The sequence below is a fragment of the Arvicola amphibius genome, chromosome 8 (genome assembly GCF_903992535.2).
Source record: "Arvicola amphibius chromosome 8, mArvAmp1.2, whole genome shotgun sequence".
NCBI classification, from domain to species: domain Eukaryota; kingdom Metazoa; phylum Chordata; class Mammalia; order Rodentia; family Cricetidae; genus Arvicola; species Arvicola amphibius.
In genome coordinates, this window is record NC_052054.1 from 84596845 (window position 1) to 84624714 (window position 27870).

Genomic DNA, 27870 nt, shown 5'->3' on the forward strand with positions numbered 1-27870 from the left:
CTTTGCAGTGGTGCTCTTCTAGGGGTTCCTCACTCTCCTGTGTGTGGTCCCTCCCCTCACCGGTGCCCAGTCTTTGCATTGCCTTGGGACCTTGTAAAGAGGCAGTAGATGTTTATGCTTCCCTGGGGTGGAGCAGATTCTCACAAGTTCCATTCAACAGAAAGCTAGAGCTGCCAGCTGGGGTGTTTCTATATAGCTGACGGGAGGCCATTCCCACGGAGTGGTCAATGGACCATTAGTAGACCTTGGGAACAGGGTCAGAAGTAAGCCAGAAAGAGCAGCAGGAAGTCCAGCAAGTCCTATGTGGGGCCTGCCTAGCACAGGCCTGGGCCTCTCTGCCCTCTTCAAGGACACTCATGGCCAGGGACAGCTGCAAACATCTGAGGATAGCCTGGAAAGAAGGAAGTAAGGTAGACACTAGCCTCCATGGAGGGACCCCTGGAGAGCGGCTCCAGGCCCAAGACTCAGACATCAAAGTCACAAAGGCTGGGGGTGAAGTGCAGGGCTAGAGAGCCTGTCAAGCATGCTTAGGGCCCTGGGTTCCACCCCCAGCACCACAGATGAAGTTTAAAAAGTCACTCTGCTCACGGCAAAACTGTGGTGGGTGCTTGCCTAGCATGCACAAGTCCCTGGGTTCTATCGCTGCTCCACAACCTATAAAGCCAAAATTTAAGGAAAAAAAAAAAAACTGGAAAGTGATCAAAGGTGTGAGCTGGAACAGATTGAGGCTGGGTGAGAGTGGGTGGGGGTGGCCCTCTCTCATCCAGCCAGCATTTCCAGGCACCCTCAGCTGTGGCTGCAGAAGACACCAAGCCGGGGCATCCTTTGTTTTCATTTCCAAACTCGGAGGCCCCTTGGCTGTGCAAATGTCTGATCCTGACCCAAAACCATGAGGGACCCTTGGCAAGCCGACACAGAGGAGCCTCTGCTGTGACAGCCTGGGGCCTTGGGAAATTGGGGCCCCAGAAGCCAGCTTCAGCAGTTTATGAATAAATGTAATTAGTGTGATGGAAAACAGAATTCTGGAGCCAAGCAGAAGGCCAAGTGAATGAGCTAGTGGCTGAGCTCCTGTTGTTCCTGCTTCTCAGCCTCTCATGGTGGACAGACAGTCAGTGGGAGACAAGCCTCTCTCTCAGCTACAGAAAGAGCAAAAGTCATGGGGGACCAGTTTGTCTGGGGGACTCCATTGCTCCCGAAACCCACTCCCTTCCTTGGTTTTGGATACGGCTGCCCTGGTGGCAGGCTCCTGGATTTTTAAGCGTGTCCCTCTAGCCTCTGCTACCTTATCAGTGAGACACTAGTGCTCTCGAGTTGTCATTGTGGGCTTGCGTCTCCCAGCTGCTCACTAAGATGGCCCTAATGTCTAAGAGAATCCTAGGGTGAGAACTGCTGAAGGCTACAGGCTCACTGATGCCCCAGCCCACGTAGCCAACCACCTTCCTGTGGTATCCCCCAGCTGGGTTAGAGGCACCAGCTCCATGGGATGCTCATGATGGCCTGAGGCTGGGTGGCATGCAGATGTTCCCTCTAGGCCCTTGGTAGTTCCCTTCCTGCAGGTGTCTAGCAGTGAACACTCTGTAAATGCTGGGGACAGGCAGAGTGGGCACGGAGGGGAAAGAAGGAGAAAGGATGGAAGGGAGGGGGAGACTGGGGCAGGCCCAGCTACAGGCAGCCCCGGATTCCTCTGACCTCGCTGTCTCACCTCGGTCTGTTTTCTGCTGCTACAACGAATATCTAAGACTGGGAATGTTATAAAGCAAAGAGGAGTATTTATTTACCTCATGGTTCTGGAAGCCCAAGAGGATGCTGGCTGCTTCTGGTGAGGGACTCACTGTGTTATTTCAACATAGCAGATGACATCACATGGCAGGAACACGTGTAAGAGTGGCCAGTATGTATGAGGCTGAGTGGGTAAGGGCCTGAGGCACCTGGCAGACAACTCCTTGTAATGGCCAATCCTGCCTGGCAGCAGTGAGCGCTCTCAATCTCAGGAGACTGCCATCAAGCCCTGGTAAAGGTCCCCACACTTGTCCACACAACAGCACTGGAGGCCAAGCCTCAACACAAACTCGGTGAAGAAGAGATCATGCTTGTCACAGCTGCCCTCCCCCCCAGCTGTGCCACTTCTGGCTGGGATGAGAAGTATAATGAAGCATTTAGGGAAAGAGGTGGAGGGGTGAGGATGGAGGGAAGGTGGGAAAAGAGAAGAAAGGGGAAGGAAATGAAGACAGTGGGGAATGACGGCAATGAACAGAGATGGGAGTAGGAAGACCAGAGCTCGGGCCCTAAGCACCTCACCTAGAGGGGAGTATAAACCTCTTCAGCATCTCCCAGTGGCCCAGACAAGGATGCTCCTGCCTGTAAAAGATGATTACAGTCGTGCTAGGCTGAAGAGACACCTGTCCCCGTGTACTGCCCTGGGCCACAGGACCAGACTCCACGGGTAACTCTTGTCCAAGATGCCCTTTGTCGTCTCCTTGCGGTCAGAGCTCACTGGGGAGCAGGATGGGGTAATGCCAGGATGGTTCTTACAGGACAAACTACACCTGTGTGGTAAAACTGGTTTTAGCCCTCAGCCACCTTCCCACACTTGCTTGCCTATAGCGACCACTATGGAGGACAGACAGAACCTGGCCAGCACTCCCAGAGTGGAGCCCTGGTAGGACACTCATGTACCTGTGCTTGAATCCTAACAGACTCTAGAGGGAAGTGGTGGCAGACAGCTATCATGCCACACTGTGCTGGCTCGTGAGATTCTGTGTCTCATTTGTCCTACTGCATACCTACTGTGTGCCAGTCACACAGCGCTGTGACAACATGCAAACCCAGGCTCCCAGGATGTGGAAGAGAGGGCTTTTCACAGGAACGCTGAACATAACAAGACAAGCTATGTGCTGGGAGAACACAGCCACGGGACGCGCCTTGAAGAAAGTCCCTCAAGTTGGTGGCACCTACAGAGAATTAGCAAATGGGAATGCAGAGGTGTGTCAGAGAAGCAGTGACCATGCCAAGCTGGGGTCCTTAAAAAATGCAGCCTGGGCCAGGCACCGTGGCACATGCCTTTAATCCTAGCACTCAGTAGGTAGAGGCCGGCAGATCTCTGTAAGTCTGAGGTCAGCTTGGTCTACATAGCAAGTTCCAGGACAGCTGGGGCTGCACAGTGAGACCCTGTCTCTACACACACACACACACACACACACACACACACACACACATACACCATAAGTGCACACAAACACTGAGTCTGGAAAAGCGTCAGGACTCCAGGCCAACTGGGTGTTGACCCACAGAAAGGCAGCATCACCTGGGCCCTGGCAAAGAACCCTGTACAATCCTGTCTTACAACTGTCAACTTTTTCCTTTCAGGATTTTTTTTTAAATGATGGCTTGTTTAACTGCCAACATCAATTGGCTAGCAATTTCACGAACAAATGGTTTTCTGCTTGTCTCTGAGTCCAGCCACTTTTATTTGTCCCTGAGTATTTGGCAGGAACCGGTGACATCAATAAGAGATGTCAATTTTTAACAGCCACGTGACATGTGAAAAACCTCAGATGGATTTTCCGTCGGCAAATGGGGCGCCTGGAGCAGCGGTTATTAACAGCCCTGGGAGACACACGGGCAAGCCCAGGAGACAGCACTCCGGATGGAGACTGGATTAAGGAGACACTGTAGGCACCAGACCTCCAAGCATCATAAATAAAGCTAAAATCTTAGACTATGGTTGAACCTTCTGCTGTCATAATCGTTTAGGTCATGACAGGTTTGATGTTTTATAGCAAAATGACAAATATCTTTCTTAACTGCTAAGTGCAGAGCCCATTGGCATAAATTCAACCGAATTGCTCACTACAGGTGAGCAGGAGGTGGCATCAGCGGGGGAATTTTCAGGTGGGAGGAGTCGTTAGATGCAACCCAGAGACTGCCTTCTGGAAATACATTGAACCTGTGCTTTGAGCTCCATCTTCTCACCGTCACCGCTTCCCATCATGTAAGTGCACTGCTGTTGGAGGAGGTAACCCGTGGGGTCCGATGCCCATGCTGTTCCCAGCAATGGCCAAGTCATGCAGAGTCGAAGAGAGGGAAAAGGAACGCAGGAGAACGCAGTGAAGGATCCAAGGGTGGGACATGGGGCAGGAGGCCTGAAAGCACTGTGTGATTTTCCTCGACAGCTGGAGGTCACCCCCAAACCCAAATCCCTCTGGCTGACCCAATGCTCAGACACAAACCTCGAGGATATCACCAACGAACAAGACTGGGTATAATGGTTTTTTCTGTTTGTTTTTGTTTTGTTTTTTTAAACAAAACAAAACAAAAACAAAACAAAAAAAACCCATTTGTGCTTTTCTCTTCGGGAGCCTACTACCCAGCTCCCATACAAATACACAGAGGTTTATTCTTTATGAACGCCCAGCCTTAGCTTGGCTGGTTTCTAGACAGCTTTTCTTAACTTAAATTATCCTGTCTATCTTTTGCCTCTGGACTTTTATCTTTCTCTTGTCTGTATACCCTTCTTTACTTCTTACTCAGGGGCTTGCTGTGTAGCTGGACAGCTGCCCCTCATGCCCTCCTCTCCTCCTTTTCTCACTCTCTGACCTTACCTTCCCAGTCTTCTCCTTCTATTTATTCTCTGCCTGGCAGCCCCACCTATCCTTTCTCCTGCCTTGCTACTGGCCATTCAGCTCTTTATTAGACCAGTCAGGTGTTTTAAACAGGCAGAGTATCACAGCTTCACAGAGTTAAACAAATGCAATATAAAAGAATGAAACATATCTTTGCATCATTAAACAAATATTCCACACTGTAAACCAATGTAACACATCTTAAATTAATATTCCACAACAATTGGGGGAGTGCCAAGGACCGGAGAAGACTCTTGGAGGGCATGCCCACTGTGCTAGGCATGAGTGAAGACACCATCTGTCCTCTGCACCCCAACTCTCACAGAGGTCATGTTATGCCCATTCAGCAGAGGAAACCTCACCTGTCTGTAATTCCATTCAGCCGCAGGCTGACTGCGGTTGTTAAAAAATGATGTTTATGGAACATCAGGGGAGAGAGAGGTCAAAGGGTTCTCCCTTGCCTCATGCCCCAGGATGGGTAAGGATAAGACTGACTAATGACCTTGTCTAATGGCCAGCATTTTTTTGAGACCAGATCTTAATAATTATCCCAGGCTGATCTTGAACTCTCAATCCTCTTGTCTATCCCTCCAAGTGCTGAGACAACAGGAATGCACCACCATGCCCAGCCCTGTCTTAGCTTTTTAGGAAGGGAACCTCCTCGGTGAGAAGGACCAACCCAAAATCATACCACAGGGCTTGAATTCAGTTCCCAACATGCACACCGAGCAGCGCACAACTGCCTGTAATTCCAGCTCCAAGGGAATCCAATGCCTTCTTCTGGCCTGCAAGGATACCTGCACCCATGTGCACGCATACCCCTGCCCCCCACGATACATGTAATTAAGGAAAACTTTAGAAAAACAAAAGTCCGCCACAGACAGCTCCTCAAGTGACGACAGATCCAATATCCCAGCATCCTCCTGGTCAGGCTGTCCCTACAACTGTCATTCTGTCCTGTGACTGAGTCTAATCACAGCCTTTGAAGTTGCTGCCGCCCTTGAACTTCTCATAAACTCTCAGGAGTGAATGCCTAATGTTGGTTCCAAGAAATGCTTGTGTGTGTGTGTGTGTGTGTGTGTGCGTGTGTGCGTGTGTGCGTGTGTATATACCCACTATAGCACACGTGGGAAAGCCAGAGAACAATCTGTGGGAGTTAGTTCTCTACCACGTGGGGACTGAAGTAGGATCAGGCTTGATGGAAGGCTTGTATCTGCTGAGCCACACTCACTGCTCCCATCTAAATGCTCTGAAATATGAGTTCACCACTCTTTTTTTTCCCCTCAAGCACAGTATGGGTTATGTAATCCTAATTTGTAGCCATGGATGGTGCCCCAGACTGGAAATAAACCTTTCTGCCATGTGCTCTTCTTTGTTGTCTCAATTCCCTAGGCAGGCGTGGGTCCCTTGCTCACTCAGCAGTCCACACTTGCAGCTGTTGAGTCATCAGAAACCGGCACACCCGGCCCTTCTCCTCCCAGTCCTACAGTGTTAGCAGGTGCTGTACTTGGTGCCACACTGCAGTCGTCTTCGTGAGATCAGCTGTGCAGACTTGGGAAAGTCACCAAGACCGAGCCTGTGAACTATGACATCCCTTCCTAGAAAGAGGGTGTGGGGAGGGCCACTGGGCCCTCACTTGTGTGTCCAGCGATTCCTCCCAGCCATTTGTATACAGCTTTGCCTAGCTGTACATGCACTGGGTCTCTGGGGAAGTGCTAGGGTGTATATGTTGGGGATGGCTCGCAGAAGAGGGCACTCTCCATGGGGCTATGGAGAAGCGATCCTCTATGCTGGAAAAAGACTTTCCAGTGGGGCTGCTTTGGATTCACATGCTTGTGTCTGAGACGTAAAGGGTGAAAGCCTACTTTGGTGTCTTTGAAACCTTGGGAGAAAGAGGCAGGCATTTGTTGGGGAATACTATTTAAGGTGTGTGACTTTTGTTTACACTGCATTTAACTCTGTGAAGCTGTGATTCTTTGCCTGTCACATGACGGCCTAATAAAGAGCTGAACGGCCAATAGCGAGGCAGGAGCAAGGAAAGGCGGGGCTGCCAGCAGAGAGTGTAAATGGAGAAATGCGGACGAGGAAGAGCAATGAGAGCACAAGGGGAGGAGATGCTAGAGGCCAGCCACCCCCAGCCAGCCATGGGGTAAGATACACAGAAGAGAAAGGTAAAAGCCCAGAGGCAAAGGTAGATGGTTAACTTAAGAAAAGCTGGCAAGAAACAAGCCAAGCTAAGGTCGGGCGCTCACAACTAAGAATAAGCCTCCATGTATGTTTATTTGGGAGTTGAGTGTTGGGCCCTCCAAAAAGCCAAAAGAGTAAAAATAAACACAACAGGCATTGTTCATCCAACTCCAGCCCACCCATTCTCATCCGTTCCATCTTGAGTCCAGGCCCCTCCACAAACTCCCCGCTTCAATCTGCTCCACTGGCGAGACCTCACTATACGGGCTCTTCTGGGCTCAGCCCTGTGCTCCCAACCCCCGGCTCCTCTATCCTCAAGCCTCCTTTATGTTCTCTGACAGCCTGGGGCCTCTCACCCACCCCAGGTCTCACTAGACTGATGCCCATAGAGAAGGCCTTTAGCACTACTTAAGGGAAAGGCTTGGCTCCTTTGGTGATGGGACCCTTGAGAGGTAGGCCTGGCTGGAGATCTTCAAGTAACTGGGCACAGGCCCTTAATGGGGACAATAAGACATCTGCCCCCTTTTCTCTGATGCTTCCTAGCCACGAGGTGAACATTTGTTCTGTCACAGGCCCCAAGCAATGCAACCAACCAATGGATGGTGGACTAGAAACAGTTCAACTGTGAGCCAAAATAACCCTTCTCTTTATAGGCTGACGGCCCAAGTGTGTACTATTGTGACAGGAAGCCAATAAACCACCCTATTAAAACTAATGGCAAGCGGCTCCCAATAGTCCCTTCATTGCCTTCCCTGACTTCAATTTTTGGCACTGAATTTGTCACCAAATACATGCCATATTTGACCTTTTTTGTTTTTTGAGACAGGGTTTCTCTATGTAGCCCTAGCTGTTGTAGAACTAGCTCTTGTAGGCCAGGCTGGCCTCGAACTCACAGAGATCTGCCTGAGTGCTGGGATTAAAGACATACACCACCACCAACCAGCAATATTTGACTTCTTCTTTTTTTTTTTTTTATCTGATCTATTTCCCAGAGTGTTAGACAGCTTTTCCTTGCTTTTGCCTCCCCAGCTCCCAGAAGAGGGCCTGACACCTGTCATTATTCCTAAGTATTTGTGATTTAACAAACCAGCACAGGCAGCCCGGGGACACGCCATGCCAGGCAGCAAGAACTGGACGCCTGGCCAGCAAGGATGATGAGTGGTGGTACCTGTCGGCTTGCTTGGCTCTACGTCCAGAGCTTTCTAACAAGCAGCCTTGGATGGAATTCCTGGTTGGTCTGGGAGGCCCTGAGGTCTGGAGAACAATACCTGGTCTGGACAAGTGTGGAGGTGCTTATAAACCCAGACCTCAGGGCTCACAGGCAGGAAGCTTGGGAGACAGAGGCCAGCCTGGGCTATGACTACATAGCAATACCCTATCTCAGACTGCCATACAGACAGATAGACTCTCTCCCCTGATCTTAAAGGGACAACAAACCCGGGGTTTCCCACTGCTTCTGTGAAGCCCCAAGACTTCCTGAGACGGCCTCTGCAGAAGCACAAGCAGACATTTAACATCTTTCTGGGAGGCTGTGGGGACCAACTGGCACACACCTCATTGCAACACCACCAACATGCCCTTTATCTGCCATCCCAGCAGCGTGGAGCCGATTCCTCGATAACCACTGGGCTGTGACAACCACATCCCCAGGAAGCATGGCTGCTAGAAGGGTACAGAGACCCAGGTGACTGTGACCCAGATCTGATGCTGCCCTGAGCGGCCGGCCAACCCACGTGCCTAGTGAGCAGTGGTTCTCATTCCACCTCTTCATGGAAACGCTTCACGGTACCTGCTAGGTATCAGGCCACACCATAGGCCCTGCAGTAGGCCCTGGGGGTGACAGACAATCTTTAAATCCTAGCTCCCCAACTTGCCCCTGGCATGAACATGCATGGACAAATTACTCAGCCTCTTTGTTCCTCAGTCATTAAAGAAGCTTAATAATGGTCACTATGCTCTCGGGGATGCGTTGAATATTTGATGGATCATACCCTCATTTAATTACAGACACAAATGGGGCCTAGGCCAGAGCTGGCATGTAAACAGGTCTTTGGCAATGTCCACTGGAAGTCCCAAGAACTGTTGCTATGGAGTCTGAACTGTTCCCCATTAGGCTCAAGTATCTGAACACCTGGTCCCCAGTCAGTGGCACTGTTTGGGGAAATTTTGGGACCTTTGGAACAAGGTATCCAACTGACTGACATAGACCAGTGGGGGTATCCTTGAAGGTTATATCCACCCCTGCTTCCTACTCAAGCTCTCTGTTTCCTAATTTACTAAAATATGAAACAGCTACACATCTTTGCCACATCTAAACTGTGCGCTAAAATAAACCTTTCCTCCCTTAATTGGCTCCTGTCACATCACACAGATGGGAAATGCAAGTGTGCTCTATGGGGCAGCCCCTTTCTTCAGGCCTGTATCCCTGGACTTTGGAATAACGTCCAACACAGGAGGTGCTTAATAAATGTTTGCAGGGAAAACGAATGGGTCAGAAGTGGCATGGTCTGACGTGAGCGTAGTGCAGACACAGGTATGTTCAATTCTCATAGATACCCCACCAGTACACTCCCCCAGTGTGTGCGTGTGTCTCACTGTAGCACCAGAGTCCTGGGGGAAATCCTCCCTGTCACATTCAGGAGGCTCACAAAAGTATAGCCAGGAGGCAGAGCCTTTGGTTTTTATAGGAGGCAAGGGATAAAGTTAACAAACAAGGCAAGATGCCCGGGACTGCCTGGGTCAGCTTCCCTTGGGGGACAAGCCATGCTCACCAGCCAAGGCCACCACTTAGCAGCTGGGCCTCACTGCCATTTTTCTATTTTCTCACCCCAGCACCGGCTCCATGTATGAGGGACGCTCAGCTTGCCCAGGCACACTCACCAGGCACACTCACCAGCCTCCCTCCATCTACTGGCCGCCCAGAGACCCAGCCTCACCTATGGGACTGCAGCCCAGCCTACCTGCTGTGAGCCCTACTGAGAACTGGCTCTGCTGCCCACTCATCTCCTCCCTGCAAGGCCTCTCTCACTCTCTGCTGCACACCTTCCCATCATTTGGCGGGTACAAAGCCAGCTCCTCATCTTCATGGGCAAAGATGACTTTTACTACGTACATTTCCCCTCTGTGGTGGTTTGAATGAGAATGGCCCCACAGGCGCATATATTTGAATGCTTACCCATCAGGGAATGGCACAGAGTGAGAAGGTTTAGGAGGTGTGGCTCCGCTGGAGTAGGTGTGGTCTTGTTGGAGGAAGTGTGTCACTGGAGGTGGCTTTGAGGTTCCAAAAGCCACAGTAGGCACAGAGAGACTGTCTGTCTGTCTGTCTGTCCTCATCCCCTGTCTACAGGTCAGGATGTAGCTCTTAGCTACTGCCCTAGTGCCATGCTTCCTGTCATTATGATAATGAACTAAGTGCCCTCTTCTGGACTCTGAAGGAACACATACGTGTGCATGCACAATTTCTTTAAAAGTAAAATCTTTCAGAAGGTAGATGATACTCAGCCAGCAGTGGCGCTGCTGTACACTGAACAGTGCTCCTCTCGATCCATACAGGAGGACCCCAGATCCTAGAAAATGTGCCTGTATTTGGAGACAATAGGGCTTGACAGAAGCGGACACGGGGCTGGAGAGATAGTTCAGTGGATAAGAGTGTTTGCTTGCAGAAATATGAGGACCTGAATTCAGGTTCCAGATCACACACACACACACATACACACACACACACACACACACACACACACACACACACACACAAAAACAAAAACAAAAAAAAAAAAAAAACAAAAAAAAAAACTGGGCATGTTTTGATTTTGGACGACCAGCATCCAGGGTCATGAGAAAGAAACTTCTGTTGTTAAATCTCCCAGTCTATGGTATTTTGTTATGTAAGTCTGAGCTGACTAATTTTTGTACCTCTATGCTGGAGGGGTGACAGAAGGGTCCCCCAGTATGATGTAGGTCACCAGATATGATATGGTTTGTAGGCTGTGGTCACAAACCATAGGGACCTGAATCACTCTGACATGAATTCTAAACCAGAATTCTACCTGGGTCAAAGTTAATACCTTAGCATGAGTCAGTAAAAAGACAAAGGAGCCCTCTCCTCCAGGCCAGTAATTGATGCAGCATGGAGGAGAGACCTGGCTTGTCAGGAGACAGGAGAGGACCTGCTTGTCCCTCCATGGGGTTCTGAGCACCCCACCCCCCACCCCCGGGTACTACTACTGGTCCTAACCAGATTCTGAGTCTGTTGGGTTCCCTTTCCTCTTCAAAGCATTCTAGATGGATTGCTGAGCCTTGCCGTAAATCAAAAGAGAGTCACTCCTCATTATCTACTTAGAATTCCCCAGGTTCTTCCTACAAAACCATTTCTCAGCTGTTTGATCTCCCAGCCACCAGCACTATCTCCAGGCACGCCACCCATCACGGCAGCCACCAGACACTTTTTCCTTCTAGGCTCTTTTCTCAGGACCCAGATGAATTTCCACCTTTCTCTGGCTTTAAGAAGAGCTGCCGAGATAAATGATTCAAAGACTCTGGCTGTTGCTAGAAATATATAGACTGTGAAAGCTGCTTCTGCATAAGCTGGCAGCTGGGAGGCCAGTGCCGGCCAGCATGCTGCTGCTGCTGCTGCTGCTGCTCCGGTTCGCCCTGGAACCACACATTCTCTGCAGTTATATGTGGAATGACGAGGCTTGTGTAGCTTGAGTGTCCAAGCCAGGCCAAGTCCCCGCTACCTCTTGCACAATGCCATCGACAACCTGAGGGCATATGCCAACTAGCTGTGGTTAAAGGGAGGGAGGGGGCACTGTTTGCACACTGTATCCCAAAGCCCTGCTGTTGGCATCCTCTTGCCTAGAAAGCCCTCAGCCCACCACAGGGCATGCTCAGCCATGGATGCTCATCCCAAGGTGAGGACCTGCAGGCAGACCTCAGCTTCCTTCCTTCACAGTGGTGGTCAGACTTTCTCCAACATATAGCTTTCAGATGAATCTTCTCCCACAACCATCAGCTGTCTAGGGAGGAACTGAGCCTGCTTCTCTTGCTTGGATGAACAGGTAGAAAATAAACCATCACAAATGAAGCTCAGCCAGGTTCAGCTACCCAGGCACCTGCCATGGCAGGGGCAGGGGAGACATGAAGAGCCTTCTACCGAGCAGCCCCAGGAACTCTATACCAGGAGTACCACAACATACCTGTTCCTAGATAGGATGCCCCAAAGGCAGCCCTGAGCAGGCACTGGTGTTGCTGTTGAATGTTGTGTGACTTGGGAACAGCACTAACCCAGGCCAGATACAGAGGAGAGAATTTGCCACTCATAAATAAGGAGGACCCAGAGTATTATTCTAGAGATGCTGAGTCTGTAGAATGAGTGCTAAGAGGTGTGTGTGAGTGTGTGTGTGAGTGAGTGAGAGAGAGAGAGAGAGAGAGAGAGAGAGAGAGAGAGAGAGAGAGAGAGAGAGAGAGAGATTAGCCTAAGGAAATGCAGGATCAGGATCAAGCAGGACTCTTCCTCCACAGAACCAGCCTGTCAAAGAGGGTAGACTTCCTGTGAAAGCAGCTGGCTGGTTCTGTAAACAGCAGGCAACCACTATAGGTCCTTTCTGGTGCCCCAGACCCCTAACCAGGCTCCTGGTCAGGATCCTGCTAACACTGCCCCCTGGCTTGAGGCCTGTGAACAACAGTGGGCATCATCCATCAGCAGCTGGCTCCCTGGGGTGTCAGAATCTTTCCAGTGAGTGGGGAGTCCCTCACTCTGTGTGGCAGCTGCAGGTATGGTGGCTAAGTGGGGGAGACGGCCTGCCCTGCTGGCTGACTCAGGCTCTCTTCATCTACCTGCTCTGGAGTAGCCATGGGGAAGGAAGCCTAGGTCCCACACTGTGGCATGCTCTTAGAAGCCAGAGGGCTTACACCATTCACCATCTATGCTCCTTGGCTGAGGAATGCCAAACACAGTTTGAGCCATGGGCAGGGCAGAGGCCAGCATGGTCTAGAAGGCTTCACTGCCCCAGGATCTGGGGTCTCTACAGGGGAACTCCCACACACCCCCACTACTCTCAAAAACTAACTTCAGATCTCGGGATCAGATGTGTTCACTGGCAGATATGGAAACACCTTTCAAAGTTCCAGGGTTAAACCCGCCACCACATCCACAGAATTCAGAGCTGGGAGGGAAAAAAACTCCCAGCCCAGAATAATTGCTCCCACAGGGAACGTCGTTTTGCACCGGCATGTACAAGGTCTGGATGAGAATTCTCTAAAAATCGGCAAGGAAGCTGGCAGCTAATCATAACTGTCTGCCTGCTCCAGGAGCCAAATTGATATCACCTCTCCTCTGGGGCAATCCTCCAGACCCCCCACAGCACAGTGCTCCCGACAGTTCACTGAGGACTCCTTCAGAAGTGTGTCAGGAAGGGCAGGAGGCTCCTGAGGTGGGAGCAGGGCCAACTCAAGAGGCCTGGAGGCCCCTGGCAGGAATAGAGCCCACCGGGTATTTAGGTATAAAACACCTAAGCCTTTTTATTTTAACTCATAGCACAGCTATTTTCTTTTTTAAAATATATGACCCTTTAGATTCTTTCCTTCCCCTACCCTTGGCCTCCTCTTGATAGAGACATCGGTATGAGTTTTTTTTTTTTTTTTTAGCCTAGGAGAGAATCAGTATTCTGAATATGATGGAAAGTCAGCCTGGGGTGAGGGCAGGGACTCGGAGGGGTTGGGGAAGGCCATGGCCTGCATCTGAAGGTTGCTGTCGCCATGCAGAGGTCACTGCTCTGTGGGGTTCTAGCTCAAGGTTATTAACTGTGCTATTCTTCCTGAGAAAGTTGGGGTAACTGCCTGACTTTTTATCATTGACTCAAATTAAATCAAATGAACAAGCAAGAAAAAGAAAGAAGCCATGATTTGAGAGAGAGAGAGAGAGAGAGAGAGAGAGAGAGAGAGAGAGGGTCCCTCCTTGGAAGTTGGAGCTGGGCTGGAGTGAAAAGAAGAAGGAAAGGGCAGAAATAATGTAATATAATTATAATTTCAAAAGCATTATTTTAAAAACCCAACAACATTGTATAGACCAAACTGAGGTTGACTACTGAGCAGAATCCAGAGGCTACCAGAATATAAACTCTAGCCTTTGCCATGATAAGTTCCTCAAGGAGGAGGCCTGTCCCTCCCGCTACAGAGGAGGCAGAGGCAGGAGGCTCACACATTCAAGGCCTAAGCTAGGGAGTAGGTTCAAGGATGGTCTGGACAGCTCACGGAGACCCTGCTTCAAAAGTTAAAAGGAAGTAAGCAGGGGCCAGCAGTGTGGCTAAGCAGGAGGGAGCCAACACGGTGTGAGGTTGGCCCACAGGCCGATCTACCTTGATAGGTACCCTAGAAGACGGGAGAGCTGGTGAAGATCACACCTGACCTTAGCCCTCCAACAGCCTGTCCACAACTCAAATGTCCACTCTCCTTCTTCTGTACCTGAGTACTTTCAGAAGGCGTCCGGGGCCACCTGACATCTCTCAGGCTGCCTAGTGGATGGAGACGGAGCCGCAATCCCTGTTGTGGTAAAATATAAAATGTCTCCCTAGAAGCTCCGGTGTGGTAGGCTCTGCCCCAGCAGGCGGTCCTGGTGGCAGCTGATGGATACTAGGACACTAACTTGTGACTGGAAAGTTTATAGCTGGGGTATGAGGATGGGGCAGGGCTGGTTGGAGGAAGGAGGTCAATGAATATAACCTGTCCTTGTTTCCCGTGGGCTCTCTTCCTGCCTACCATAGCTGAGCAACTTCGCTCATCCACATACTTCCACCAGGGCTTGGCAGCGAGGTCAAAACTGTGAAGTCTCTGAAACGGTGAGACAAAAACCAGCTTTTCCTCACGTTGTCGGTGTCCTCAGGCTCTTAGTCACAGTGGGGAAAATAAACAAATAAATAAATAAATAAATACCTCACTCCCTATGGGGAATGAGAGGAAATTCAGAGACAGCCTCCAGCGTGAGAGAGACGTTTCGTTCTACCAAAGATGGCTACATTCCCATAACCTCCACCATGTAAAACTACGTGCGTGACCCTCAACATTCCTGACTCGTTTTGCTCTCATACCCTGCCCCTTTAGGCCCATTTACAAAATCAGCCAGTTGTGACAGATTGTGAGGTCCAGCTCCCAGCAGTGGGGTTGAGATGTTCCACCTGTGCTGCGAGGAGGAAATGAAGTGAGCTTTACACCTCCCCCACTTAGTCCGCAGGTTTGGATCCTCTTTTGTAACAGGAAACTGCCTTGCGGGTTACTTTACCTCTGCGTGTTTCTTTGTGTGGCTCTGGGAATATGCTCGTGCAGTGTTGGTGAGTGTGGGGTGGGGAGTTAGGGCTTGGGAGCACAGTCACAATGAGGCTCAAGCTGGAAGGGGGTTAAGTTACAAACGCCAGCGATCCCTTATAGGAGACGACCTGGAACCCCACTGATTCTGCACAGCTGAAGGTCTCTCAAGAGGCCTGCTATGTTAAAGGTCTTGCAGACTGCTTGACCTTGACGGAGCAGAGCACAGGGATTGTGGCACAAGCCTAGAGCCAAAATGACCCTGGGCTATCACTGCTGGTCCAGGGCCTTGACTCCTGTAACTGACTACAGGGGAACTTCTCAGAATGCAGAGGCAGGCTTTGGAGACCCCTACCCTCTGCTGGACTACAACACCAGAAACCTACAGATTTTCCCACTTCACTGTCCCCACCAATGTAACTGGTAAATGTTGTTGATATGCAGCTTACTTCTACTTGGTGACTATAAAACGTCACACACCCTCTTCTATAGTAAAATGCCACTCAGGATAAATCCAATCAGTATTTCTGGGTTATAGTCATTCATACTAGGCTCAGAATAAGGCAGAGGCAGGTTTTCAGATGAGCAAGAGGAAGGGCAGTAATAATACCTTTTAGAAGCCCCTGTCTGTGAGAGCAGGATTTCAAAGATGCACCAGAGACAATGTCATATGGGTGTCATATGGGCTTGCAGGGACAGCCCCAGGCCTGTGTGCATGACTTCTGCCCACAGTTGACTGCCATATTACTTTTAATAACACAGAAGGAAACCACAGAGAGGTGGGGATTCAGGGGATAAACCATCACCTGTCTAAGCCACCTGACCTAAGGGGTTATAAAGGCTTGCTGCTGGGGATGGCTAGGGGGATAATAACAGTAATGATATGCCATGTGATGCTACCATTTGCGTAGGACTACTGGCCCAGGACATTGCCGGCAGAACAGTCTTGCTGACCATCAAATGTCCTTGTCTCCACAAGCCTGTCACACACGTTACAGTCTGCAGGCTGCCCCTCCTTCACCTCATCTGCTCTGTGTTAGATGTGATTTCTCCTCTGGTCAGTGTTGATGGGCTGACGTCAGAACCCAACCTGAATCTTGCTACCTAAGATGGGAGGTGCCACCCACTGGAAGCTTTACCAGGGCCCCCATCAGGCCTTCGCTCTAGGAGCCTCCCTAAACTTTGTCTTTCGAGAGCTGGTGAGTGGGCTGATTTACCCTCAGACTTTCCAATACAGTCCTCCCTCTGAACAGCACCGAGAGAGAGCCATGAGAAATTCCATCTCTGTCAAGAATCCTAGAGGCAGCTAACTAGGCAAAAGGACTAAAAGTTCTCTAGAAAAGAGCAAGAGTCAAAGACCTCCATTATTTTGGAAACAAAGACTCAAAACCCATTTATGCCATCATCACTGGTTCCAAAAGATTTTCCTACATGTGAGATCCCAAAACATGGAGCCAAGACTGAGCAAGCACGGGGCTGGTGAGAAAAGGCCACATAAACCTTTGCTAAGACAGCCTCAAGCTGCTGCAGAGGATGATCCTCTTAGTCAAATGGCTGCCATTTTCATGAGTTCAGCTGTGCCTGCCAGAAGAGCTATCACAGTGGGGCTTACTGAGGAGATGATCCCTCGTAGATCTGAGAGGAGGTGGAGAGGGTCATGAGACCCTCACCAGAATGTCCCTGTACTCCCGCCAATTAGATACAAACAGTGTATCTAATTCTGCCCTAATCTCATATATAGGCTGGGAAAGACTCAAGAAGGGTCTCCATGTATGCAGCCACAGGGAAGCCATTATGCATGTGGGGTGTAGACCTTCCAGAGTAGCTGCTTGAGGGTCACCCCCATACTTGGCTGTAACCCACCTACTGTTCTGTAATAAAGTCACTGGTTCCTGAAGGACTAGTACCTCAGTTTGTCACTAGGACCTGAGCAGGAAGGGTAGGTGCTATTTATGTCTCCCCCAGGGAAGGGGTTTTAGCAACACAAGTTTTAATCACTACAAAAGAATGTACACGTGGAAAGCAATTAAAGGAAATATAAAGTCATATAAAACCCACCACAAAACCACACAAGTAGGAGGGAGAAGGAAAAGGGATTAAAAGGCAAGTGCGTGCTCAATTTCCAATTCCTTAATTGAGACAGAGATATGAACTTAATTCTAACATAAAGAGACAACAGAGAAATGCAAGTCATCTGTTTCTTAATTTACAGGTGACTCTGTAGAGAAAGTGGGACGCATATGAAAGAACACAGAGGACACTTTGACTGTTCAAAGCAGCAGGAAAAAAATATCAAAGCTATAAAGTTAAAACAGAAACCAGAAAGCACTGGGAACAGCAGGGAAGAGAACAGCCATGCTGCTTCCCCAGTAAATGTGTTGGAGAAGACATTTTCTGTCTTTGTTTTGTGGTTGTTGCTGTTTCCCTGCAATGCTGGGTTCCAAATCCAGGACCTGGCTCACACTAGGCCGCGGCTCTACCAGAGACCCACACCTCAGCCCACCACAGTAAATGTGAGCACAGGCTCTGCTAACACAGGCAGGCAGGCCCTTCTATTTAACTAAACTCCAAATAAGAAGCAAAAGAAAATACCGAAATAAAGGAGGAGGGGTTAGAGACATAGCTTAGCCAGCAAATGAGGACCTGAGTTCAATTCCCAGAATCCATTAAAAAAAAAAAAATCTAGGGATGGTGTTTCTGTGGCTGTAAATCTAGAGCTGGGGTGGATAGACAGACAGATCCAGCCCAGGCTGCATATTGAGTTTCAGGTCAGTAGATGCCTATTTCAAAATTGAAATGAAATAAAATAGAATAAATGAGGGCTGGCAGGTACAGCAGTTGTCCTGTGTATATAAGACTCTTGGGATCTATCCCAAGCACCACAAAACAAAAAGTAATAAACAAACCAACAAATGAACCTGGGGCTAGAGAGAGGGCTCAGCAGTTGAGAGTACTTGCTCCTCTTAGAGAGGACTGGTTTGGTTTCCAGTACCCGCAGGGCAGCTCACAACTGGCTGAAGCATCAGTTCCAAGAGATCCGATGCCCTCTTCTGGTCTTCACAAGCATTGCATGCATGTGGTGCACTTACAAGCAGGCCAAACACACAAACACACAAAAATAAATAAATCTGAAAAAAAAAAAAAACAAATAATCCACATGTTTAGCACCCGCCTTTTATCCCAGCACTCAGAAGGAAGAGGCAGGCAGGCCAACCACATAGCAAGATCCTGTCTCAAAAAAAAAAACAAAAACAAAAACAAAAACATAAAATAAAACAACAGCAACAACAACAAAACCAAAGTAAGCAAAAGAACAAAGATGCATCAGGAACTATAACACAAAGAAAACATATAATACCAACAAGAAAATCAGATACAAATAAAACTAAGGACTCTGATTAAATAGTTTAAAAGAAATTTCTTGAATATGTGAAAAGGTGGACTATAATGAACACATAACATCCAGCAGCCATATTGCATACCTCCAACTGCCTGTCTCGGAAATGCACGTACAAACCCAGCACTCACGAGGGGAACTCATAAAGTATATCTCTTGGTCTGAGGGCAAATGTAAGGAGATAAGAGGAAGAAGGGAACCAGATGAGACTAGAAACCCGATGGGTGTGCACCAAACTAAACAAGTTTCAGTACTCTTTAAAATACTGACAAAAATCCTATAAGACAGGAAGAAAAATCTTAAAGTGAATTTAATTAGTTTTTTTTTAAAAAACAAAGACCACATTTTCTTATTACAAATGGTGACAAACCCAGTAACTAATAACAAAAAGTTAACCAAGAAAAATCCAAAAACATCAATCTGAAACAAATTAGTACATTTCTCGGGTCAAAAAACAAATCAATCAAAACTCACTAGAATATGACCAAAGCTGCGCTCAATAGTAAAAAACTAGCCCAAATCTATTTATTACCAGAGAATTGAGAAAGAACTAAGATTCATCTCAACGGTTAAAAGATGGATGTTCAAAAGCTGCTTTGGAAAGGGAAGAGAAAGGAGTTAATGATGAAATTGGAAATCCATGAGTCAAATAAACAACAGAACCAGAAAAGAAATTTAAGAACAGATCGTATGAAAAGATCAATAAGGCCGATCCAATTGCTACAAACTCATCAATAGAGGAGGAATGTGGATCCACAGAGGGGAAGTGAAAGGACATATGATGAGGGATATGGAGGAGAGAATTTAAACCTGGGAGACTAGAATGCATCATTTAAAATCCTTGGTGAAAGCAAAACCCTTCCATGCACTGACCTTCCAAGGGGAGCCTGAATAGTCAGCTCTGTGGAAAAACCCACCAACCACACCACAGGGCTCTGTTATCCATCCTTCCTTTCTCCCTCCCTCCCTCCTTCCCTCCTTCCTTCCCTCCCTCCCTCCCTCCCTCCCTCCCTCCCTCCCTCCCTCCCTCCCTCCCTCCCTCCCTCCCTCCCTCCCTCCCTCCTTCCTTCCCTCCCTTTCTTTTCTGGTTCTGAGAAGGGTTTCTCTATGCCCTGGAACTAGCTTGGTAGACCAGGCTGGCCTCGAACTCACTGAGATCCGCCTGCCTCTGCCCCTCAAGTGCTGGAATTAAAGGCGTGCGCCACCACCACCCAGCCTCTATTACCTTTTCAAGTGACAGTCAAGCCCTATGCTTTATATATCGCTCCCCCAAGAAAGAAACTTGGGGGCAGAGGTGGTCTTGTCCCAAACTATGATCTTAAAATATGGCTAAGGGGTAGGGGTGGGAAAAAGGAAGCATTTGGAGCTAAATCTTCTGTTCTAGGACTGTTTAAAATGCAAGTAGAGAATGCTAATAAGGCGACCCCATATGGTGGCTAGTAAGAGTTGCTGATTTGACCTGTTCTCTGTAACCCACTGAGTTCACTCGACCATATAAAGGGTTATTAGTAAAGACCTTAGAGGAGGAAACTGAGGTACAGCCTGCCCAACATCACACAGCTGGGACCCAAACCTAGGACACCTGTCTCTAGGAACGCTAACCACAAAACTACCCCCCCACCAATTTCAGCTAGTTTAAAACAGCAACGTGCCCCAGCGAAGCAGAGTGTGTGCTGGGACGCTGCACTGGCTCTGGCAGAAGTCTACCATCAATCACCCGGAGCATGCCCACTACTAAATCTTGGTTGTGCTCTTTAAAAAAAAAATTAGTCATTATTTTATGTGTGTGCGCACGTGTGTGTGTGTGTGTGTGTGTGTGTGTGTGTGTGTGTGCAGGTGCCCACACATCCCCTGGAACTGGAGTTACAGATGGCTGTGAGCCTCCATGGGGTGCTGGGAACTCGAACCCAGGTCTCTGCAAGAGCAGCAGGTCTCTCCAGCCCCCAATCCTGGCTTCTGACATGATTCTCCAGTAACAGCAACTAGCATTCCTTAGAGAAACGGCTTGAACAAAGAATAAACAAGATGAGCCTGGAGCATCTTGCAATCAGAAAGCAAGCCAAGGGAGTGCTCCGAAAGCAAAATGACAGGTGTTTATCAAAGGGACACAAGAGCCAAAAGAAAGAGCCTTCAACTCTCAAAGTTAGAATGACTGAAACATTGAGATGAATAGCCTGGGCCCAGATTACATTCCAAAATCTAAAATAAAACATCCAAGAGTCTAAATAGAAATACGTATAAAATATTGAATAAATAACCAGGAGAGAAGAGAGCACCGTGCACCAAGGCCTCATAAATAAGGCATGCGGCCCCTCGAGGAGGGGAACTGACTCCTGCTGCCAAAGTGCAGCCTGTGCCCAGAGCCTTCTCTCAGAGTGGGCACCTGGAGAGGGAAGGGATGGGAGCAACCTCACAGGGAGAAACCAGACCAACCTAGGCAGGTGACGGGATGTGTCATGTGACAGCATGTGGACTTGCTCTTTTCTGATGACAGTGGCACCTCTTCCGGGTATCACATAGCCCCACTGTCAGCCTGAGGGGCTAAACTGGGGAGACACCCTTCCCATCGCCCAAGTGTGACTCTGAAACTATCAGGTCACCACAAACAAAGGCAGTGTGAGGGACTGTCATAGCTCAGAAGAGCTCCAGGGAGCAGTACAACTAGATTTTACAGGCTTTCCCGAGCCAGGAAAAGGACACTGGGTGAGAACTAAGGAAATTAGAGTAGATTAGCAATAACCTCACCATCAGTGATGCTTCCATAGCAACGTCAGCAAAGGTGAAGACAGAGTTGGGACTAAAACTGTTCTTAAAAGCACTTCCTACTCTTGCAGAAGACCTACGTTTGGTTCCCAGGACCCCATCAGGTGGCTCACAACCACCTCCAACTTCAGTCCCAGGGGATTTGATGTCCTCTTCTGAGCTCTGGGGATACCCCTCCCTCAACATACACCACACACAGACACACCCATAAACAGAGATAAAATAAAAATGTTTAAGACATTTGAAAAAATAAAACAGAAAAGTTCCTGAATATCTCCCCCACCAGGGAGATGCTTAAACGGCAGCTGATAACACTTCATACCCTTTCCCGATACAATCTCCAAGCAAGTCGTGAAGACAACTTCCTTGAACTCTTGATAAACATTTATCTGAAATCAACAGAAGCCCTAAGTGATGAAACTGCAGGTCCACGAGGTGCCCACTGGGTACTCACTGAGGTTCTGGGGTGGGGGGCACCTCTAGTACTGGAAAGGATGCCTGCTTCAGGTGGTGTTGTTCATCACTTGACCAGGAATGCCTGTGTGCACTCCGGGTGTGGTGGGATGCGGGGTGTTGCTGACCTCTGTCATGGCAGGCTACCAAGGAAGTACGAGCAAGAAATCCACACCAGGTCACCAAGGCCATGAAGGGTTTTCCATACCCAGATGCGGCTCTCAGTGGGCTATCCCTTTTAAATGAGCCACAACATTGGCTGAGTGCACCTGTGTCTGATATGGACAATAACCAGGCTCACAGAGAAGGGCCATCAATCAATCAATCAATCAATCAATCAATCAATCATCTTCCATGGAGCCCAGGTCTGAGACAGCCTGCTCACTCATATCTGTCCCCAGATCCTCCTTCTCCACAAAGCCCAACTATCTTTTAAAAGGGAGGGGGACAAGAGTAAACTAAGGACAACCTCACTGGTGCCCAGTTATGCTCAGGCTGAAGCCAGATTAGGTCAGAATGTACCGTATTGGGAAACTGGGCATCTCCAGAACCTTCCAGGAAGGAAGCACCTTTGAATGACACCTATCACCAACAAAAACAAATCTTGTTGAATGATCCATGAGGACTTCCAACTCTGGCTATGGACACACAAAGCCAGGTCTGACCTCATGCTCAGTAAAGACAGCAGAACAAGAGGAGGACAGTGTGGGCACACAGGTCATTCTTCAGAGACAATGGTGGTGTGCTTACAGGGACTGATGAACAAGGAAGCAAGTATCTGGGAACAGTGACGAATGTCTAAAATCAGCACTTGGTGGGGAGGCGGGGCAAGCCAAGGAGGCTTTTGAATTTCATGTCAGCCTGGGCTACATAGTAAGATTTTGAAAAAAAAAAAAAAAAAAAAAGCAAAGGCTGGGGTTATGGCTCAGTGGTAGTATTCTGCCTGTGTCCAAGGTCCTAGGTTTTATTTCCACAAGACACAAAAAAAAGGAATATGAAAGCTGGGTGGTGGTGGCACATGCCTTTGGGAAGCAAAGGCAGGTGGATCTCTGTGAGTTCGCGGTCAGCCTGGTCTACACAGGGCAGCCAGGGCTACACAAAAAAAAAAAAAAAAAGCCTGTCTCAAAAAACAAAACAAACAAAAACAAAAAAGATAAGAGGAAGGTGAGGAGTAAGAAGGAGGAGGAGGAGGAGAAGAAGAGGAGAGGGGAAGGAGAGGAGGAGGGAAATAAGGAAGAGGAGAACCTGAGAAAGCTCATGGCTCCAGGGATCTGTCAGAGCAGCCAGGGCTTGCCTACCCAGAGTGAGGGGTGCACTGGGGCTCATAGAGTCCATGGACTGCAGGCTGCCTGCTCCCCTGCAGCTCGGACCTCAGGGAGAAGCAAGTGGGGCTTTGCCTACAGGCTCTCCAGCCTCCCTCCTGTCCTTAGTGGAGCTAAAGTTCCTAATCCTTACCCACAAAGAACCTGAGCTGCCTAAAGCAAATATGGCTAGGGTTCTGCAACCTGAGTCCTTGCATACTGGATGCTTCCCCACTGCCCCAGCACCTGGAGACCTGGATGGACTGGCCAAATTGGGGAGTGAAGTTAGGGGGCCACTAGGGGTGTATGTGTAATTACGTGATGTATGACGGGAGTGCGCTAGTGTGTGTAGATGTGATGTGTGCACAGTGTGTACACAGTGGGCATACAGAAGACATGCTTGCGTGGTGGATACGTGGGGGTGTAGGGATGTGTGTGGAAGGCAGCAGTCTCTAGTGTGTCTAGGGGTGCGGCATGCATGTGATGAAGAAATGGAGTCCCTCAGGCTATGTTCCTACCCCAGCTCCCCAAATTTGGGCCCAACGGGCACCCTGAGGACAAATGACACATAACTCACTCCATCTGTCCAAAGGGCAGGAAAAAGCAATAAGACTTTAATTTTAAAAAGGCACAGCTGGGCAAGTTCTTCATTAACATGGGCCTAAAAGAAAACAGGAGGCTACCACTGTGAGCCATTGCCTGTGATAGGAACCCAGAAAAACCCAGACCTAGTGGAGGGGTTCCAGACAGGACTGAGGGTCTGCCAAGAGGGATGCCTGCAGGAGGGGAGAGGAGTGGGGTGGGGCAAGGCCATGGGAACAAGGTCATACCCACAGAACCTGTCTTTACTCACACTACCCCTCCCCTAGAAGCTGAGAGAGCCCCAAATGGCCCCCTCACAGCTGGAAGTGAGGGAGACAGCAATCCCAATTAAGGTCCCAGGCTGTCAATGGCATCAAGTTATTAATCTCCTTGTACTAAATGTGAACCGGGACCTGCTTACACAGCCAATTGAGCATGCTCTAAATTAGTGTTTGCAGGTAATTGATTCAGCTGCCAGCCCCGTGCCAGCCGGCTACAAGCCGGTTACGCCACTAACATTAAATAATACGAGGTGGTAAAACGGACCGCCTGATTGGGCCTGGAGTCGGATGCTGGGTGAGCCCGATTTGTCCAAACATTAACATCTTATTGGTTTAACACAATTTACTGCACCTCAATTTTGGAAAATGATTTTCATTTCCTTGCTGGCAGGCAAAGCACAGAGGAGAAGGTGGTGTCTTCACAAATGACATCAGCTAGCTTATGCTTTTTTAAACATGCCTTCAAGACTGTATAATAAATCTCTGATAATTAAAAAGTGGGGGGACAAGGCTTAGAATGCGGTCTCTAGCTGGCATCTCTGAATCTCTGAAGTTGTTTGTCCTGGCGCTGCCATCCTCCACTCCAGCCTCCAGTCCTGGCTGGAGTCTCTCTGCCTACCCCCAGCCCCCTTCTGTGTGGCCAGCAGGTTTGAGGAAGACCCTCCGCGAGTGCAGGGTTCCATCAGCACACACAAAAAGGAAGTTCACTTCCTTTTGGTCCCACTTTGAGTCCACTGCCCACATAACACCTGGGCCACCCTGGGCAGCAGTCCAGCCTGTGTTAAAAGGGCCATGTCCCCTGGGTAGCCAACAACACCTGCTTCAGAAGGCTTTGATTTCTAATTTAGGAGAGTAATTCTGAAGTCTCCAGTGGCATGCAGGGTGGTAGAAAAATAACTCAGATCCTTTTCGTCTCCATCCACCCATGCATCCATCCAAACAACTCTGACATGTTTCCTGACACCAGCTACTGCACAGGAAGGTGAGACACAGCTCCTGCGGCATCTTCGGGTTCTCATGAATGCAGACTATGCAATGGAGCCAGAAAGTGACCCAGGCAGTGACAGACAGGCCTGCCTATGGGAAGAGAGCTTGGGACTAAGAATTAGTCCAGTTCATGGCTAGAGATGTTCACGGGGCAGAGGTGTGCCCTTTTGAAATCTAGGCACACATCCTCAGATGAGAGGACACCATGGACAAGTACCTTCCTACTGCTTCATGAGTAGACTTTTCATCTCATTCTGTTACCACTGCTTCCACTCTTCCCTAGGGCACGCCCACTTCCACCAGTCCCTTTATACTAAGACCTCAGAGACCCAATGATCAGGTGCTCCCACTGGCTGAGTCCCACAAACACTATTTTCCTCTAGAGCAGTGGTTCTCAACCTTCCTAACACGGTGACCCTTTAATACGGTTCCTCGTGCTACAGTGACCCCTAACCGGTTATAAGATTATTTCATTGCTACTTCATAACTGTAACTTTGCCACTGTTATGAACTGTAATTAAATATTTGATATGCAGGGCATCTGATATGTGACAACCTCCCCCACCCCCCCACCAAAAGGATCGCAACCCACAGGTTGAAAACCACTACTCTAGAATCTAGAATTCTAGATAGTCTATTGAGGACACAGGTGGATGTGGCACACATTGTACACGTTAGAGAACCACCTGGTCATCATGGAAATCTGTCCACTTGGCACCCTCTGTGCACCTGGTCAGACATCTCCCAGCATGCCAGCTAAGCTTCAGGCTATCCATAACTCAGGGATCTAGTCACCAAGGCAAGGAAGCCTGAAAGCTCTCCCCAGGTTCATCTCCAAAAGGATTCAACAGCCTAGTACAATGTGCAGGCTCTGTTTGAATCTAAACTTAAAGAAAACAAATTCAAAAATAAAAAAAGCAGTTTTACAGGAATGCAGACCAATGCAGATGATAACCCTAAGAAATTACAGTCAGGGCACTGGAGGGAGTGCTTGGGAGGTCAAAAGCATTCCCTGATCTTCCAGAGGAAGGGTCAGAGAGATTATCTTCTGACCTCCACAGACATGCTCAGGTGTGCATGCGCCTTCACACACACAGTACATCAACTAACTAACTAAATCACAGACAGTCTTCGGAAGAAGAAGGGGGCTGGCTCTAAGAACCCATGGATACCAACCAGACTCCCCAGATGGCCAAATCCTTTGTACCCAAACATCTCCCTAATACTTCAGCTCAACTGGAGGTTATTTATAAGGCCCAACACTATGTCAAATGGCTGTTATACTGTGTGGCTTAGAGAAAAATGACAACGATAGGTCTGTGCATGTTCACTTACTGATTCATGCTAAAGCAAAAAAGGTGTGCACCAGCCGCAGATGGCAGGTGGCTGAATCTGTGATGCAGGATGCTCAGGTACAGAAACCTGCTTACACTGCTAATTTGGTTAGATGGGACAATGGCAGGGTGGTTACAGAAAGGGAAAAGTCTCACCGACTGAGAAACCTCCTGAAATATATACATGGGAAATGACATGATGTCTGGGCTGTTCACATATGCCAGCACACCAAACCACAAACACAGAACCAAACAACAATGGATGAGGACCTCGGGGTTCGTTATGCTATAGGGGTCCTGTAGGTTTCTGAAAAACAAGAGCCCTCCACTATACCAAGATATTCCTTGTCACAGACCCAAAGCCCATGTAGCTCTGCTAATAGCTGCAGCAGGGTTAGGGTCAGGAGCTAAGGAAAGAGTGTCTCAGGGTCCCTTCCAGAGCCAACCCCCAATAGCACAGGGCACAGCTGTCTGGCAGGCAGAGATTGTGAGGGCCCACACCGAGGTAAGCTATTCTTGCTCTGATTTCTTGGCTATTTTTATTTGAGGCATCTGTTATGGGTCACTATGAGTCAACTCAACTGAGAACAGGTTTCTGGGGCAGTGCCAGTCTGAGGGACTCATTGGTCCTCCTCCCTCCCTGGGCTAGCAGCTCTCTTCTCACCTCAGATCCTTCAGGAGGGACGGGGAATGCTGTGCAAACTGCAATCAGAGACTGTGCACGCCCTTCCCCAGTGTCCTTGGTGAGACAGAGCCTCAGCTTTGATGGACAGCTGTTATATGCCCCCTCCTGGGACATCATATCGGCAGAGGAAAGCCATTTTAACAATTCCGTGCCCTTCAGGGCAAGAAGAGAGAACTAGAGACACTCAACTCACCCTTCCGGGTTAAACTCTAAAAAAGAACTCCATCTGTAAGCCCACAGTAGACAGATGTGTCATGCTGGCCACTGCTGACTCCACCTGGGCCTCAGTGCTGCTCCTGGCATCGATGTAGCAGGCAAGGCCACGGGTGTGGGGTGCATGGTAGTCCTTCCTCTGTTACTATAATAAAATATCCAGGACAGGCTATTTCGTAAAGAAAAGAGGTTTGTATAGCTTATAATCTTGGAAGCTAAAAGTTCAAGATTAGGCTAATTAATTAGAAATCAGAAATTGGGCTGGATGGTGGTGATGCACAGGCCTCTAATCCCACCACTCAGGAGGCAGAGGCAGGCGGATCTCTGTGAGGTTGAGGCCAGCCTGGTTTACAGAGCGAGTTCCAGAATAGTCAAGGCTACACAGGGAAATCCTGTCTCAAAAAGACAAAGAAAAAAGGAGCCAGAGATCTGGGTGTGGTCAGGTGGTCTCTATAATAATCCTTTATCAAGAAGTACCTGAAGTCCTCTGAGTACAGGACACCCAGTGACATGTGGACCTCCCAGGATGCGGGTGGGTGGGTCTGATCCGAGTCAAGGGATTCCTTGGGCATGGGCAGCAGTAAGTCCACCCCTGGGTCCTGGAGCAGAGCTGGGCAGCCCCAGGAAGCACCCGGGCATGCCAACCCACGTGTGGCAAGTCTCATTGGAGCTGAAGGCGGATAGGGCTCTCCAGGGTACTTTATGAGCCACTTAACCATCCCTCGACCCAGTCGCCAGAGCACAGCAGACATAATGGTGGTGTTTAC

The 27870-nt window shown here is 48.9% G+C and overlaps 1 protein-coding gene across 1 annotated transcript in view; it reads right to left on the reverse strand.

Moving 5' to 3' along the window:
- Pepd (peptidase D) overlaps positions 1-27870 on the reverse strand; it is a 138618-nt gene that overhangs the window by 47314 nt on the left and 63434 nt on the right. The window lies entirely within an intron of this gene.